The sequence below is a fragment of the Anthonomus grandis genome, chromosome 3 (genome assembly GCF_022605725.1).
Source record: "Anthonomus grandis grandis chromosome 3, icAntGran1.3, whole genome shotgun sequence".
NCBI classification, from domain to species: domain Eukaryota; kingdom Metazoa; phylum Arthropoda; class Insecta; order Coleoptera; family Curculionidae; genus Anthonomus; species Anthonomus grandis.
Window position 1 is genome coordinate 31,666,657 of NC_065548.1, and position 14,789 is coordinate 31,681,445.

Sequence of the window (14,789 nt, forward strand, 5' to 3'; positions counted from 1 at the left end):
AAAGTCTCACACAAAGATATTAATTGGCGTGCATGGTTGTCATAAGCTTTTGAAACATCAATATTAAAGTCCTCGAGGCAGGTTATATGGTTAAAACTAGAAAATATATCAATTAGTGTTTCCTCTAATGTTAAGAAAAAACTTTGATTATTAGAATTTGGAGGTCTATAAATTATTCCAAAAATATGCGGTTCACCATCAATATTAATTTTTAACCAAAGGCTTTCTAAAAATTCATACATTTCAGAGAAAAGAATTTCATAAGTTAATCTGCTCTGAACAAAGGCAACAATACCGCCACCTCTATAATTTTGTCGATCATTTCTTATTAGTTGGTAATTAGGGATGCGTACAGCATCACTATTAATATCGCGAGTCAGCCATGACTCTGTAATTGCAATAAGGTTAAAATCCCCTGAACAGTATTCCGCAGAAAAATCATCAAAATGAGCCAACAGCGACCTACAGTTTATATGTGAAACCTTTACCAAGGACATAAATTAATGTATATATTAGAACCTGTGTAAATAAGTAAAAACAAAAATAAAAGAAAAAAAAACTTAAATAGTGCGTTTGAGGAGATGTTATGGAGAAAAAAAAACTAAACTAAAACGTAACAAAAATTATAAAAAAAAGAGTTAAAAGAATAAAAAAAGGTAACTAAGAAGTTTAGGAAGTTAGTTTGTCGCAAAGTTATCCAAGAACAAGAGTTTTGAGCAACCAAATAATTACGAAACTACCTGTCATTTTATTCACATGTATTAGTCCTTTTTACGCCTATTTTTTAGCCCCACTAAATCACGTTCAGAACTCACACGATGAACGGAACCATCACTTGCTTTGACATAAATGTTGCCATTTGACACCCACGTACATTTGTTAGAAAAAAGGTCCGTTGCTTGATTTAATAAAGTCAGCCGTGTCTTAGTCAGATCTTCTTTAGTAAAAACACCAGTGTTTTTAAGCATTTTTCTATTTTCAAGTACCGCCGATCGAACATCATCACTTGAAAACCGCACAAGCACTGCTGGCGGTTTACGGCCAGGAATTCTTTGCGAAATTCTGTAGCATTTCTTTAATTCGGTTGTATTCATATGTAAATTAAGTTTATTATTTAGCAGGGATAACACATTTTCTCGGATGTTTTCGTGTTGTTCAGCTTTTAAATCAAAAATCCGAATATTGTTGCTGCGCATGATTTGTTCTTGATTCATTATCTGGGAGTTGATTGTTTTCGTCCTGTAGCTGACGTAATCCAGTTTTTAGGGTTGATATTTCTTTGTTTTGGGATTCGAGCTGTTTTTCGAACTTTTGTCCTATTAATGCTGCTACTTTTTCTGCAACATCCGATAGAAATTTATCGTGAAAAACACTAGAGGTAATGGATTTTATCTCTCTTACGTCAGTTGTTGACAAACCCATATTTTGGCGGGAAGCGATGTTGGCTAAAAAACCAAGAAAACTGGCACAAAACAGAACACACACTACACAAAAACAGGCCAGTCATCAAAAGAGGTTACTCTCTACCCCTAATATCACTTATGTATTAAAAAAAAACCTTTAAAACTACTAATTAGGAGGATTTTTGAAGAGCGACAAACACCACGTCTTGTCTATTCAAGCGCCATCTTTCCATATCATATAGATGTTTATTGTAATATCTATGTTATTTCTATTGGCGTATGATCGGAATGTTAAGTATTTGGGTATAATCTTGGACACCAACTTGAATTTTCATGCACACGCTAATTACATTATTAGAAAGTTTTCTTAAAAAGTTGGGTTTATTAATAGCATTGGGCAAAATCTATCAATGCATACTAAACTTTGACTATACATTGCCCTTACACTTCCTCATATACAGTAAAAAATTCAACAATTTGGAAAATTCAAAATAAGGCTATTAGAACCATCTTAAAATTAAGATTAAATATTAAGTAGCTTTACTTGTAATATTAATTTTTGTTATTACATTATACTATGTTTATTATATAAAACAACTAAATTTAGATTAGATAATTTAATTTTTAAGAAAATTTGTTATATTAGTTTCATAATATCTGTCTTTCGTTATTAAAAAGTTACACACTTACTAGTATCAAGACTATGTTAGATGTTCTACGTTTATTATCCGGTTGGCAAAGAATCAAAGAGTGTTAACTTATTTATATTCAAATTAAAAAGAGGCCTTTTACTTAGAGACATATGTGACAAATTAACAATTTTTCGTGATGTCCACAATTATAAATTCTGAAATTGTGAGGATGTTATTTTGGTTAATAGATATAGTACTAGTCAAACGCATAATTATGACCTATATAGAGGTTTAAGTGAATTGAACAAATTACCAAATAATGTAAAAAGTTGTAAAAATATTAATCAGTATATCTATAATCAGATCAGCAAATGAAAATGCCAATCTTGTGTCAAGAGTTATGCATTTCGATGAGTTCACTCATTATCATCAGACTTTAACACTACATAGCTGTGACATATGCAAGTCTTCCCACCCTTCCCAACCTGCTATAATATAGCCACTCCACTTCAAGAATGAACTTCTACTTACAAAAAATTAAGATATCATATAATAAGTAATCTTGAGGGCTTATTGTTAACTTAATGTTTTTTTTTCTTTTTTTTTCTTTATTGTATTTTGTAACAATGCTTTTTTTAAATTGATTTTTTTTAAATTTCATCAGTATTTCTTAAACAGGGGAGGCGGTTGTGGTCCATTGAAACTACCGGGATGATGCCTGTCTCCCAAGAAAAGTAATCGAGATGTCAGGTTTATTTGAGTCATCATAAAAACCCGATCTAGCAACATATGTCGCAATATGCTTGAACCATCAACACGAGCCGATCTTATTATGAAACACAATTAATACCACCGATTGTTGCTTTTTGGGAATGCAATAAATCATAAACAATTTGTCTATATAATATATTAATTTTTTTTGTTCAATTTATCTATTTAGATTTTTGCTACCTAAACATTATTATTATTATAAATTTTAAAGTAGAAAAACATCATATTCAAATGTTTTTCTAATTGACTGCTAAGACTTATATTAAAGCAAATAACAAAATATATTTTTTTTAATAGCTGGTCTACTTACACATTCCAAAAGGCCACGCGAATCTCTAAAAACCAAAAATGAAAGAATTCAATAAAATAAACTAAATTCCTTTTCCGTCTGTTCCGCCGCCGCCCCACTTCCGCGAAGTCAAGAATGGCCGCCGACTACGCCGCCTTAATTTTAAATTTTTATATTTAGAAATAATTTTATATGCGCTTCGCCTCGTTGTAATTAATATTTTATGATTATAGTGAATATTTTAAGAACTGTTCTTTCGTATTAAACTTTCAAGTTTTCAAATTATATACTTCTGCTATTTAGTCTCATATAGTTTCTCGTTTTACAATATACTGTAATTAAAATTGATATTAAGGCTTTTACGTTTTAGTCTCACAAATTGGCTATTATGTTTTGTTTGTAATCGATTAGGTATTTTTTGTTTTCTTTGATAGCCCTGCTTTAACTAAAGTTGGGAACTAAAAAGTCAGGAGTGGGCCAAGCTTAATTTTTCTTGCTTTTTTACGTGTGGTATATCTCGAAAAATATTTCCTTACATGAGTGTTAATAATAATTTAAATCAGTTTAGTTTTATTGTTCTGGACCATCTTATAACATCTTGTATCTCATATTGGCATTGTCAATGATTCACATTAGGATTGTCACAACTTAGGCTATAACTTTGAAAAAACAAGACACTGCCTTAAAATAAGAAGAAGAAGAATAGGAAAACTTTTTTAGTTTAATCTAAAAATTTCTAAATAAGAAAAATATTTCGAAAGAACGAAATAACAAATGGGAATAATTATTAAGGACAATAAGAGATAACAAAAGAAAGAAAATAAAGATACAGATAGAAAAGAATATCACTGAATTTGAACAAAGATCTTAAAATAGAGCGAGCTGGAGGATATTCACAATTTGATCTCAAAAGACGAAACAAAAACAAACAAGGACCAACTTCGAAGCAATAGTTCAAGACATATTGTGACATGTACAAAAAAATAGTAACGTTAATATCCAGATATAAGCCATTGGCGATCGCTCTCTATAAAAATACCATACATATCCAAGATGTTATTTGATACATGAAATTGGTGGTTTATAAATAATACTTAAGATATTACCCTATATGTACAGAGTATCTCAAAAATACACCGACAAACTTCAAAGGTTGGTAGGGGACATTAAAACAAAATATGCCGTTAGGGCTCTAAAGCAAAAAAAACCGTTTTTAATACTATTATTATGTTCACTAACTAAATCGCTATTTGCAAGGGAATGAAAAACATGCCGACCATTTGCTTCAACGTAAGATTGCACCGTTGGGACATTAAGTCGTGAACGCTTTGAATTCCGGAATACATTCTACATGGGAACAGCCGGCGCTTATCCTTGCTAGCAAATCTTCCTCATTAGGAACAGGTATTTTGTGGACCAAACTTTTATAAACTCAAGATACTCCTAAAGAAAAAAAACTAGGATATTGAGATCAGGAGAACGCGCGGGCCAGGTAAGAGGACACTCTCTTCCAATCGATTGTTGATAAATCGCTGACCTAAATATCGGTGCACGTTTGCACCAAAATATGGTAAAGCCCCGTCATATTGAAACCATATATTATTTGTAAGGTTTATAGGGACGTTTCGTAATAATCGAGCCAAAGCATTTTGTAGGTAATGGAAGAAAAATATCTGTATTTAAACGGGCAGGCAACAAGTAAACAATTATGTTCTCTCCAAAAATACTAGCCCAGATGTTTACAGAAAATTGTTGTTAATATCTCACAGGGGCCACAGCGTGCGGATTTTCATTATGCCAAATAAGGCTCTTTTAAGTATTTAAGATATTTGTTAAAAATTAGGCTCGTTACGATTAAATATTAAGTAGTGTAACATAGGATTTCTGCATTATTTGTAATATTAATTTTTGTTAACACATTATACTATGTTTATTATATAAAACAACTAAATTTAGATTAGATAATTTAATTTTTAAGAAAATTTGTCGTATTAGTTTCATAGTATCTGTCTTTCGTTATTAAAAAGTTTTAGTGTCAAATTTGGGATACCTATATCTCTCTGGAAAATAGCCAACTTAGTTAATATTATTATTGTTATTATTATTTTTATTATTTTGGTCTTTAAAAAATCTAATAAAATATTGACCAAACCTTGTCGAATCTGATAATTAAAAAATTTCCAAAAAATGTTTTTTAATTTTTGTTTCACTTTGATTTATTATTTCTACAATAGTAAGTTAATCTTTATGGCTTATATTAGGAGACGAATCTAAACTAATACAAACATATTTTCTAGCTTTTACCATAAATATTATTTTATGTTTTATTTTCTCTACCAGAAGAAAAATTATTTCGTTTTGAATATGAATATATAAATATCAAAGAATATTAAATATTAGATGAAATCCCTCTAATTCTGATAAGAGGATCAAATATTGCACAATTAAAATTTGCAATTGTTTTAAGTAATTTTAGTTTCCATTTTGTTACTCGTAGATTTTGTTGATTTCACCTGAAATTCTGACCAACCCTAACTAAAAATAATAATTTAAATGTTTATTGTTATCAACATTTGTGACAAAACAGCCCATAAATTCCGTCGCACTATTGAAAAGTGACGAATAATAATTGATCTTTGGGTATCACGTTACTGGAAAGGGCAGAGAAAAACGTCAACGAAGGGAGACAGCACATTTGGTTTTTGACCATAAACGCGTATCATTGTTTATAGCATGATACGCGTGGTATGGTACGGTCGCACCCTGCAAAGTAATCCATTATTCTAGTAATTTCGAAAGATCCGCTACAGATTTATGATTTCTTTGTCACAAATAACATAATTCAGCAGAGCCAATTTGTCTTCCGAAAGCACCACGGCACCACATCTGCCTTGCTAAAAGTTATTTGAGAAATCATTGAGGCTAGGGCATTATTAGGGATACTACAGCGCTCGTATTACTTGACCTTTAAAAATACTATCTAAGACGTTGGATCAGAGTCTGTTTTTAGCAAAATTAACCTATTATGGGATTCTATAATAATTCATTAAACTTCTTTAGGTCTTATCTTTCTTCAGTTGCATAATTTTTTTTTGAACGAACGCAACTGGTGGTGTTAGAAAATCAAGCTCAGTCAAACAGCTCTTATATAAGTTCTGGGGTACCTCAAAGAGCCGTCTTGGGTCCTATCTTATTTCTAGTGTATATAGCTGATATGTACAAGGTTGTTAAATATTGAAGTATTCAGGGCTTTGCGGATGATACCCAAATTTATTATTTTTATAAAGCTGATGATGTACTGGGAAGTTGTAGTAGAATAAATGTAGATTTATCATGTGTTTCAACTTTCTCGTCCAGCAATAATTTGAAATTAAATCCTAGCAAGTGTCTATAATGTGTTTCTCTCCAAAAAATAAGAAAAAAATTTTCTTGGATAACTTACAACTTTTTGTGGGAGGGATCCAGTTAAAAATATAAATTTATATAATATTATATAAAGTTACATGATAACATTAAAAATCTTGCTGTAATTTTCGAAGAGGACTTGAGATTCAAAATGCATGTTTCTGACGTAATAAAAAAATCCTATTTTGCGCTCAAACCGTTTTACGCTAATAGAAGTATCATTAACTACAAAGTAAGAAAAAAAATTATGCGAGTCTTTAGTAATTCCTATTATGAACTACTTGTACCATTGTTTATGTTTCTTGTTAAGATAAAGTCACCCTATTTGCAGAAGCTTCAAACTCAGTGCTGTAGATTTATTTTTAACTTAAGAAAATATGACAGAGTTTCAGAAAAAATGTGTACTCTTAGATGGCTGCGTGAACCGAATCTTTATCTTTATCAGCTGGTCGTATTTGTGCATCGATTGCTTGGTATATCCTCCCCTGCTTACCTTCGTGAAAAATTCAGTTTTCGAAGAGATGTGCACGACGTCAATCAAGATGTATAAGTAAATTATCGGCTCCTTGTTTTCATTCTGTCCTGTTCTACAGTTGTTTTCTTTTTAATGCTGTTTCGGTGTATAATGATCTTCCGAATTCACTCAAGTGCATGTCAATTGCTAGTTTTAAAGTAAAATTAAAATCGCATTTTCTCACGTTACAGATGATCTCCTTGAAATTTAAAGGGAAAAAGTGTATATTTTTTAAAATTTTATGTCGTTGATAATTTTCCAACTCATTAATAGATTTCATGGATCTCATGGGTTTCCTATTATTTTTTTCTATCACTGCTATCTATGTAATTTGGTATATATTTTTGTTCATGTAATAAGTTAAGCCCTAGGCTAGACTTGGCCTTTGTACATTTTGGTAAAATAAAAACATTATTTATTTATTAAGGCCGTTTTATAATTCTTTCGGAATAACTCACTACCTAAATGAAATAGGACTACCATGATTGAAATGGACAAGTTAAAAGATACAACCGCACTATTTTGGATTCTTTGTCATCGATGGGAGCTGATTTAGAAGACAGATTAGATGATTGGGATATATATTTGTTAAATATTCAATTGGAACTTAACGAGATAGTGAATAAGAAAGGCACTAGGGGAGGCTCTAAGTGAAGTGTTAAAGAGGTATTGCGTAACAGAACAACTTGCGTTTGTACCCGAGGAAGTTTCGGATTGGTTCTGGTACCTCTGTATACTCCTATGCATTTCCAGGGGCCAGATTTAGTCTAGCGCTAGCCCATAAAGCTATAGCTATTTGCGTTTGTTTTATTTTTATATTTCTGTTTTTCTTTATGATTTTAGTGTATTTTTTATTTTTTTTGTCACTGACTTGAAGTTATTAGCCTTTGAATACTACATATCCATGAATGTTTTTGGTATACTTTAAACCCTTGGTGTCTATAGGCCATAGAGTAAACATATTAAATATATAGGTCAGCCCTTTGACTTCAGTAGGACATCTTCAGTGAACATCTTGACAACGAGGTGAGCAACATAAATATAATACGCTTATTTTTTTTCTTTCTCTGTTTATGTACTGGTCGAGATCAACTAAGAGAGGTTGCCGGCTATATCTCAGAAACTAGTCATCGCACAGCGTAGGGAAAAAATATTTCTATAAAAGCGGTAAAGTGAAATCGCTGGAAGAAATTATTTACAAGTTCGCACGATGACCGTTAGGGGGCATTTAAAGACATTGAAAGAGAAAAAATTGGTTTCATTGAAAACATTTAAATTTTAAAAAATTCCAAAAGTAATTCCAAATGACATAGCTTTTGATATACTAGCAATGTATTTTCAGTTAATGCAAAATGCAGCCCATATATATGCCCAAAAATATTCTGACCGAAGATACTATAATCATAGAGTCCGTTTATAGTTACCGCTTTAGCTACCAGGCTAAGAAATACTAGAAGTATTCGCGGCAATATTCGTCGAAGACGAAAGCGAGAACGCATAAAGGCAAACGTTATAAATGTTTTGGCGTATATTGAAATAGACCCTTACACAAGCGTTCCAAATATTTCTAGAGAGTTGAGAATATCCCACGGTAAAGTAGAAAATATTCTGAAACAGCTGATCTATTATCTATAAGAGTACCTATTTTTATTTATTACAACACTCATAAGTATCCTAATATTTTATATTTATTATTTTTTTACTTACACTTCATCCATAACACGTGGTTCTGCACCAGACGCTTCTCGAAAGAGACTTTGATAACAGACTTAATTTCTGTTATTGGCTGTTGAATATGGTTAGAGAAGATCCGCGATTTATCTCGAAGATATTATGGATGAACGAGGTATCATTTAGCAGTGATAGTGGTATAAACCTGCATAATATTCTTTATTATTGGGCAGAAGAAAATCTTCATTGGATCCGCGAGATTCAACACCAAGGGAGATGGGCTGTAAATGTTTGATGCAGCATTATTGAGTTTAACCTCTATCAGAGTAATTTAATTTGATTTAATGAAACCTAAGGCTAATAGCTAGGTTTCATTAAATCAAAAAAATTAACTTTAATATTTTCCAAGCATATTTTTTCACGATTTTTTTCGTTTAATAAAAGATTTGTATCTCGGGCTTGCGAACTTGATGATGTCTTATGTGATTTTGAGATTAATTTTTGATAAAAATATTTCACATGAACCACCAGTCTTTTTAGTTAATTATTCCTTTTTACACTTTGTTTTTTAGTACTGTGCTTCAGAAACCTTTTATCAAACACGACAAAAAATTATTTAAAGAAGTATTAATTAATTAGCCTTTTTTTTTAATACCAACTTTTGCCAAGAAACTTTTTTATCCGTATATTTTTGTCCGAATATTCTAACATTTCTAGTTAAAGCAAAAATAATATTTTAATATTGTGGTAATCTTTTATTAATTTATATGTCACTAATCAAAAAAAAATATTTTTAGAAAGAAAAAAATTACCAGTGTGTTAAATCTTATTAGTTATTATTAAACTAACATATTAAGGGACTGTGGCTATGACAGAACTTGCTGGCGTAAGTAAATGTAATGTTTTAACATTTTTTTATCGATAAATTAGTTATTTGATTAATCGATAAATAATTAGTTAGTTCTCAGTCATAACATCTTATCAGATGTGTTGTGATCAAATTCGACTCAGTTTGGTCAGATTTCATGTTTTTAATGACTCTTCTGACTATATTTCGCTTGCCATTCGCAGACCTGAGCTGCAAGTGGAAAGTTTTGAAAAGGATTCCAATAGGTTTTTAGTTACATCTGCTCATGGACGAGAAGCATCAATTCGGCCGGAGCAGGAGTGTACAGGATGGGAACGAACACAGGAGAATCCTTTCCGCTAGGGAAACACATTACAGTTTCTTTGTCCAAACAGGCATCTACGTCTTCTTGGTATAAGAGAAAGCCCGCTCTGTCTGAATGGCGGAACAGAGAAGGAAACTTCACACCGCATAATATGTATCTGTGATAGATGAAGTCGCCTAAGAAGGAAAACTTTCGGAGCAACAACACTCCAATGAGAAGATCTCAAAGATCAGGGACAACGTCTTTATTGAAAGGACGGGCCGACTTAGTGAAGACCGCGCATTGGGAGTGGATGCGTAGAAGTGGTTTATTCTGAGGTTGGCGAAAAAGGACTGTTTAGGCCTATTTGCCCCCAGCCTTACTACTACTATTAATTATAATTGTGAAATTTTCACTTCGGGGAATAGAGTACATACCCAATGGCTTTTCCCGAATCACCCGAAGCTGGCAAATTGCACCAATTGGAATTTGAATGAGAAAGGAAGGAAGGATCACAAATGACCTTTTTCCCGTAAAATCTTAGTAGAGACGAGAAATGAGCGTTATCGTACCGCAGTGTAAATGATTCTTCTTAAGATGTGTTAAATAAAGAACATGTATATTTTTCAAATAGTTGCAGAAGTTAGTTTAGTCAAGTATATATAATATTTTATTTTGAATTATAAAATAATATTATTTTAATTAGTACTAAAATATTTTAATGATATTAGAATATTAGTATTTAATAAATAATATTTATGTATTATATTAATTTATTAAGAAATTATTTTTTCCCTTTAGGGCGGAAGAACGAATCGTTTCGTCTTGCCCGTCGGGTCGAAACAGTCTTGCCTGTAAGTTTATGAAATCCATTCAACCGTTGTCAGTCGCTAGACTTGCGAAAATGTATTTTCCCCCTTGCTGTTTCTTTAATCTAATTTGGATAAACTGTAAATTATAAAGAAAATTGTATAAAACAAGAAATAAATTTTCTATAATTTTCCTTTTGAAAGTGAAGCTGTACAGCTAACGAGAATAAAAATAGAGGGTGTCAAAGTCACGAAAACAAATTGTTTGGTAGTAATTTTTTATGAACTTTGGAGTTACTCAATTGTTATGTTTCTTATTACGTTTATGTTATATTTTTTTTTGATTTCACATTCAGTCAGAAAATAACAAAAGGGATGAACTTAAGACTTAAAATTTATTTCTTAAAATTTGTCTAATATCTTGCTTTAGTTAAAGTAGCATTTTGTAATATTTTTTTGATGGCTTTTTAACGACGTGTGTTCCAGTTTAGAATTATGGCTAGGAATTACAATTTGATCCTCTTTTTAGTTTTGATCTGCAGAGCGGTGAGTTCTATTTAGTTTTTTCCTTCTGTTGAGTCCCAAAAATACCATCTTTTATATTTAATGATATTTGATCATGGAATTTGCCAGCTTATTGAATTATGGATGATATTTGTCCTGATTATCGCCTGCATTATTATTACTACGATTATTAGATTAACAGCATAATCCTTAACTTAAGCACGAACTCTAAACAGCAATTTCTTTGTTAAGAGTAAGACTTCACTAAAATAAGATTAAGGTTTTCCAGATTATTCTTTTCGGACAATATTCTTAGTTAATAAGTTTCAGTTCTAAAATTATTCCATCGTATAATGATTACATATTTAAATGTTAAATGATTTAGACTTTATACTACTTGTTACACCTTTTACAGTATACAGCCTTAATTTTACAAGAAGATAGAAGATATACTCAATAATATATTCACTACGATTTTTGCTGCCAATAGAGTAAAAATTTGTTTTAGTTATGCGTGCGACTTAGTCAAGATGCAAAGGCGACAAATGAAATACAGTTACGAGCTGTTTGTAAGATATAGGGTAGTAAGAAATCCGTGACCACGTAGAAGCTGTGGTTTGTGGCAGAGATTTCTAGAGGTTGGTGAAATACGGACATATTGATTCAACAAGAACACTAGAACTTATACATGCTACATTTAAACGCCTTCAGGTATTACTAAATCCCAATATTACTGGATTACTGCCAACCAGCTAAGAAGATCTCCAGTACTATACCGTGGAAATCGCGTAAGGAGATTAGGATGATCCGAAGAATATCAGAATTGTCAAGAGCATGAATAGAAATCTTATTATTGATGAGTCAAGTTTGGTTTAGGCTTTTATTCAGGAAGGCTGAGGGTGTAGCGAATACCTAGCAAGCATCTCGTTGACTACGCACTTAAGAAATTGACAGGTACGAAATGGAACTTTTATGGTTTGGCTAGTTTCGATAGGTGTTCGAACTGAAAATGAGTGAATGAGAAAAATGAGTTTCCTATTAGAAGGTTTTAAATAGAAAATGAATATAGAGATCAATACGTGGCGTACAGAATCGGATGAAAATGAGAACTTATGATTGATAATGCAAAAATGCACCTCTGCATGTTGCAACAATCACTTACTGAAACTTTTTGGACGACCACAATATTAAGGTATTGCCATATCCTGCTCAATCCCCTAACTTTTTTCTATTCATAATACTATTCATAATACTAATTCTATTGAGCAGGTTTAGAATACGTTAAATCGATGTATTTTAAATTAAGGAATAGACAAAGGAAGAGTTGCTCATGAAAAAGCAATAGCTACAAATTGAGCAAAGGACTTTAATTATTTAATGAAGAGCATACCAAAAAGATGTCGAGTTGTTATTAACCAGGATGGTCAAAAGCTCTAATAACAAGGACTTTTTCTTCACTTTCACTTCTTACATTATCATAAATTATTAATTCCCCAATATATTACGATGAATTTTGTATTTTTAATAAATGCAAGTTCAGATGTATTTAATTTCTAATATTTTCAAATTAAAATTATTTTCAAGTTTCGATTAGATTATTGTTTAAACTTTTGTCCCCTAGACCAATATAGAATCTTTTTTCAAGTCTCTAGTATATTTTATATTGACAATATATATTATATTTAGGTATTTATAGCAATTAATTTGTATTGCTCATATTTCTGGACCAACATAAGACAGTTTATATTTCCTCGTAGGATATTACATATGCTTACACATAGATATAGATAAGTTTACAATATAAATATAAATAAAAAAAAAATCATCAGTGTATATTAATTCAGCATGTAACTGTAAAAAGGAAATAAAGGTTATGTTTCAGCTACCCTCAGAAGAACGAGATGTTTTCCATTTCCATGAAGTAGAAATGTTTTTTTTCGTCACAAGTTGGTTGGTTGACGGACTAAAATTGTTTTTTCTCTACTGTACGTAAAGTACTGTTTTTACGCACTCTTCAAGGTTCATAAAGTTTGACCTTAGATATTAAACTTATAATTTAGGAAAAAAATCGCGAACCGCATTATAAACTATATAAATAGCATGCATACCCTACATCCATAACTAATCGAAAAGAAAAAAATCTAAATTATCCTAGCTTACTTATTATTTACTAATAGGAGGCAGGAGAGGAGAAACGAGAGGGACAGGTATATTGATTATATTTCTGTTGTACACTCTAGTAGAAAAATATATACATATAAAAATTATATTTCCAAACGCGCGCCAGATACAAACACGGATTGCTGACACAAAAGAAAGCAGAACCAGAGCTACAGATTTACCAGAGATGTCAGTATTAACAGGGAATAACATAAATTATTTTTCAATGCACTAAATATTGTTTTGCTTAGATGAAAGAACTTTTCATTCATTTTTTAAAAGCCTATATAGATTTGGAAAAATCCCAAATTTTGTATTTATTAATTTTTTACACAATATTGTAAGAAAATTACTTTTTAAAAATTTCTTTCTTATGTATAAGTATAGACAAAAGACCATGTCTGCGAATATTTATATATGCGATTTAACATAATAAGCCATTTAAGATCAACTAATTTATGTGATACCCTTTCCCTACCTCTAATTCCACAAATAAACCTTATTGAGTTCTGTAATTTTTGAATTCTTGTAGAGTTAGCGCAGTCTTAAAATGATCTGTATCTGCATAATTAAAATAGGATCGAATTAATGAGTCGCATAACATTTTTTTTGTTTCTTTTGACAAATAAGATCTATGCTTGTAAAGTTTTTTTAGCATTGAAAATTCTTTCTTAAGACAACTTGTAATATGATCTGTGAACTTTAGCTTGACGTTTATTATTAGGCCTAGATTTTTAGTTGAGACATGAAAAGGGATAAGTTCTCCATTAAGAATTAGTTGAACATGATTCAAAACTGCCCTTCTTCTATTATCACAACAAAATAATATTGCCACGCTCTTGTTTGAATCTAACTCAGAAGAGAATGACCTATTGAGACTCTATTTACTAGAGCAAGGTCAGCATTCAAATAAAAATTAGCTCTTTTAACATTACTAGCATTAAATTATAAATATAATTCTGTGTCGTCCGCGTAGAGTATTTACAGAATTGCAATTTATCCATTAAAGCCGAAGTAAAAATGCTATACAACAAAGGACCCAGAGTGCTACCTTGAGGGACGTCAGACCTTAGTATTGCCACCCTAGACTTATATTCTCCAATTAAAACTCGTTGTGTTCTATCATTTAAAAAAGATTAAATTAATTTAGTAGTTGTAGTATTAAAACCAGAATAATGTAAAATATTCAAAAGTTCCTGATTTAGCATATCAAATAGTTTAGATTTTAGAGTAATCAAGCAGTAATAAAATTATTGCGTTACCTTTGTCCAAAGTGGCGACAACCTCATCGATGACGTCAGTAATAGAAAAGTCGTAAAATTCTTTTTGTAACCCAGCATTTCTTATTTAATTACCATCATGATGACTTTAATAAAAACTTTTTAGGCAAAATATAGAAAAATTAAATCATGCTTTTTATGCGCTATCTTTTAATTAGTTACATTCACTTAACAAAAGGCGATTTACTTTTCTTCTTATT

General features: G+C 31.1%; 1 protein-coding gene across 1 annotated transcript in view; it reads left to right on the forward strand.

The window, feature by feature from the left end:
* The window catches only part of LOC126734406 (ras-related and estrogen-regulated growth inhibitor), a 130,567-nt gene that overhangs the window by 14,831 nt on the left and 100,947 nt on the right, over nt 1-14,789 (forward strand). The gene's annotated exons all lie outside the window — the stretch shown is intronic.